At 31.8% G+C, this 4,485-nt stretch overlaps 1 long non-coding RNA gene across 1 annotated transcript; it reads left to right on the top strand.

The window, feature by feature from the left end:
* Positions 1 to 594: 594 nt before the first annotated feature.
* On the top strand, positions 595 to 1,531 carry LOC127868117 (uncharacterized). The gene is made up of 2 exons (XR_008043891.1): positions 595 to 850; positions 1,226 to 1,531. It is a non-coding gene; the product is annotated as an uncharacterized LOC127868117 (long non-coding RNA).
* Positions 1,532 to 4,485: the final 2,954 nt, after the last annotated feature.

Below are 4,485 nucleotides of genomic sequence, written 5' to 3'. Positions count from 1 at the left end.
ACCGTGCGTGCATAATATTATTGTATATCTTTATAGATATCGTCAGCTTTCTGCTGGTCAAACAACAACAATTGTTTATTGTAATCTCGTGTTATCCAATTAATATCAATCAAATATTTTTTATCAAGACAAGACAAAACAAATATTTATTCAGACTTGCACATTGTACATCGTCTAAACACTTGATAGTGTACATACAATAATGTCACGAAGATAACATAGTAATAATATACATATAAGCAGCATCGTATACGGTTACGAAAATACTATGTAAAATACTGTGTTATATATGGAGGATACCTATTTGAAGTAAAGTAACAACATTATAAATATTATTTCTTAAAATCAGAGCGTCTTTTACAAATTCGGCTAATTTAATAAGTTCAAATATATTCGTTGTATTCAGCAATTGGTGGACTTTATAAAAAGACGGCCTAATATGATAACATTTCTTTAACTTTTTTATAAAAAAGTCACAAGTGTAAATTGTTAACAACTCCGTTAAACAATAATATTTTTCGTGTTGATAAATTAACGTTAAGACGTCGGTTTCCGATTTGAAAACTTTAGGTATCGTATTTGTATTCATTTTTTTATGTAATAAGGAATTCAGTAACATGTTTTTATACCGGGTTCAACAACTGTTTCAGAAACAATATTGGTATATTTATATTTAAAAAAACTTCTCCAGTGGAATCCGTGTCGCCAACAGTTTTTCCTTTCGAAGCAATATAAATGTGTTAATGAACATTGGCATTTAGACCAGCGGGTTTCATCTGTAGTAAACAGGGTGCAGGATCACGTGATGTGTGGGGTTCCCAATTAAACTTTAATGGATGTTAACACTCCGGTAAGTGGTGCTTTACTTCAAATAACGTTTTAAATAAATTTTTCTTAAGAATTTCAACTTGTGCATTAAAGACAGTTTTTATGCTGCGTATGTCAATGTGAAATACAATCAGATTTACTTTATTTAATAAGCCTGTGTTCTTGTCAAAAAATTATATCTATAATGCATTCATGTATACAGAAATGCATCACGCAACATGACATTTTGGCATCGATTTCAGACGTATTCAAGGACTTAATCTTTAATCTTAAGATATCGACACAAACTGCAAGACAAACTGTATTGTATGCATTAAAACTTTTTGCAAAGGTATTTCAATAAATTGAGATATTTGCAAAAATAAAGTTCTTAACGGTGTGTTCAAATTCTTTTCAGCCCGTGTGTAAACCCCTGAAAACCCCGTTGATCCTGCACCTGGTTACACATATTTGGGATTCTGGAAGTATTTTTTACCCGTAAATCGGTATGTAAGATTTTCCTCTCGACATTCGGTCTTGGCAGGTCATATCGGCCATAATGAACGGACAAAGAAACTTATTGAAATATTATTTACAGAACATTATTTGCATTCATAAAGTTATTTTGATGAAAGAATGGATCTTAAATATGCAAATGTGTTGTATATGTTATGCTAATAATCATTAATTATTAAGGGTCACGGTAATAAAGATTTTTATTATTTGTTTATTTCATTTATTATATAAAAAATATTGGAATAAACAAAATTAATAAATTAATTCGGAATGAGATGGGCATATTTGAAACTTGCTAAATCCCCCTGTGGATGGGTCGTAAAGGTCCCTAATATGGGTAGGACGAAATAAACCCACATGCATGGCAAGTGGCTTTTACATATTTGTAAACTTTCAGTATGTACTGCACAAACTACAATTTGACTTGACTTACATGTATATGAAAATTGTTTATTTTAACAGATTAAAAGCGTTTATCTTAAGCCATTTTTGTATTCATGTTATTTTTAGCGAAACTCAGAAAAAAAATCATTTATATGATAATTTAAAACAAATACTAGGTCACATATTATCTGTAGAAATGAATAAAGATACCGTTCAATATGATCGCATCAATCATTAATATGTAATTACTGCTTTTGGCCTTCTGCGAAAGAAAGCCGTCCGTTTTTGTTAGGTTATTGTGTCTTGATAAGATACCTGTTAACAGATTTGTTTTTACCAAGAAAAAAGTTCGATGTCTTTCTTTAACAACGCTTAGTTTTTATGTATTGCAACAAGATTTATCTATAATAGGCAATCCACGTTGGAATGAATATTTAGAAAGCATGCATTTAATAGAGAACAAAAGAACCAAGATGGTCGGTTACGTGATTTTTCGCGAACCCATTATATACTATATGCAAATAGAGATTGTACCGCTGAAGTATGGTGAGGTTTTGACCACAGGGGTATTGTTTTGCGCGTTGTTGATGACCACTTGGCAAAGTTAACACCGAATACTACACAGACAGAATTTTATTTAAAAAATTTTAGTGTAATTCTTTGTTTTATTATTTTTGATCACTCATCAACGCGTGTACACTTTTGTGTTTTAAAATGTATACACGTACTACAAAAACGCTACCAGCCGCTTATTTTAGAACGATTCATTAGTTCCGGGACCCGAGTCGGTTACTGCGGTTACAAACTGATACAACACAATTGTAGTATTAACTCAATCTTCTTGGCTATTTCTATTTCGCCATTACGTTAAAATGAAACAAAAAATCAACATTTTATTGTGTGTGTTTTTTGTTGTTGCTCAAAACGAACAAACTAATACTTCTGACAGTCACCATGAGCTACTGAAGCAAAGAATATTATGATCCACTTGGCAGTATCCTCATTGTTATCCGTGACCCGTTTACATAAGCCTTAATAAAATAATTATTCCATACTATGGAAGGACATTTAATTCTGATAATAAATTAGTATATTCCTTTCTAGAGTATATTTTTTATATACCCATTTTAATAAATTTTAACATCCAAATTGAAAAACTTGTGTACATTTTAAACACGACAAATAATGGAAAAGTTATTGGTATACTTTAAACGACTGCTGTATTTTTTCATTCCCTGAAACTGTGTTCCATTCGATTGGCATTCAATGTTGCCGCTGAAAGAAATATAGCAAAAAATAATACTTTGGCTAAGCCGAAAAAGATAAAGCGGACATATATCCTACATTCTCTCAAATGAGCTAGACGAGTACGGCGTAATGCTTGCATGCGCAAAAAGAAGCTTCAGTTGCACTAGCAGGATAGAAACCATATTACAATGCGGTTCTTTTAAATGGCAAGGAACCAATTGCCAAAAACGATACACTAGACAAGACACTCACGTACCAAACAAAACAAACCAACGAAACTGGGGTCGCCGCATTGGAGCGGTCATTGCACAGATTTGGTGTTGAAACCCGGTTTTAAGGAGCTCAAAACATAAAACTGGATCCAGAATTATTTACAAAAAATGTACGTGTAAATTAAAAAAAATCATAGCATCAACTTCCATTGAGTAACTTTAAAAGAATAAAATTTAAATTTGATTACCATTTTATTAATAACTCACTGGTTGGATTTCTGAACAGAGAACCCATATAGTAACTCTCTGAGGCCCGATATCAATATCCAAACGCGAGTAGCAACTACATGTACATCTTTGATTAAAACACTTAAGATAAATAGCATTATGTAATTTTTTATTCAGATATTCATCATATGATGTTGACCATTCTTTTCATCATATTATGTTGAGCAACCTTTTACAATTTGACGTAAGATAGTTTGTTTATAGATATGGCAAGCGCAAAGATAATGTTTTGTTGAGGCTATGCAATATACAACTCAAATGCATTGCTTATATAATGATTGGCAACAAAATACAATATGTTCGTTACAATTAATGTATTCTTTCGGTTTTCAAGAAATTTGACAAACTTATATGTTTTGTCTGCATATAATCGTGTATGAACAACTCTCGTTCATATTACATAATGTAGATGTTGCATAACAGATTTGTTTGTTAATATAGCAACCAATTAAACACTAAAAACTCGGAAGACAAAATATTGTTCTTATCCCAACACGTTACTTTCACAGAGCACTCTATTTGATGTCAACAGTGTACTTTTATTTATCTAATAAACGACCTTGATGTCAACAACAGATTACTATCCGACGATAAATAATTGGCGTATATAATGAAACGTTCCAAGTATTCACTCATTGCCATCAATCAGGAATTATAAAGCGCAGTGGTTGTTGTTGTTGTGAACTCCTGTGTATATTGCTTCTAAATAAGGACACACAAGCCAATGACACTCAAGTTAATTACGATCATTATCAAATCATGATAAATCATAACCCTGGAGCGCGAGATAAATTGTTCTTGTGTCGTATGTGCATTTCAAACTTGTCGTATTTCAATTTATTTCATATTCTGAGTGACTGAAGGTTAACTTACAATGAGAGTAACAACGTTTATCCCGACGGATTAGAATTTTTACACGATCCAATGCGCAAAGTAATTGTTTCATAACGTGTATCGATCTAGTAGTAATTAATATATATTTCGACCAATGAAATCAAATACATATATCACGTGTTCATGTCGAGTTGAA

This window comes from Dreissena polymorpha, chromosome 1, assembly GCF_020536995.1.
Source record: "Dreissena polymorpha isolate Duluth1 chromosome 1, UMN_Dpol_1.0, whole genome shotgun sequence".
NCBI lineage: Eukaryota > Metazoa > Mollusca > Bivalvia > Myida > Dreissenidae > Dreissena > Dreissena polymorpha.
Note: the sequence above shows the minus strand (reverse complement) of the source record. Positions and strands in the feature narration are given on the sequence as shown.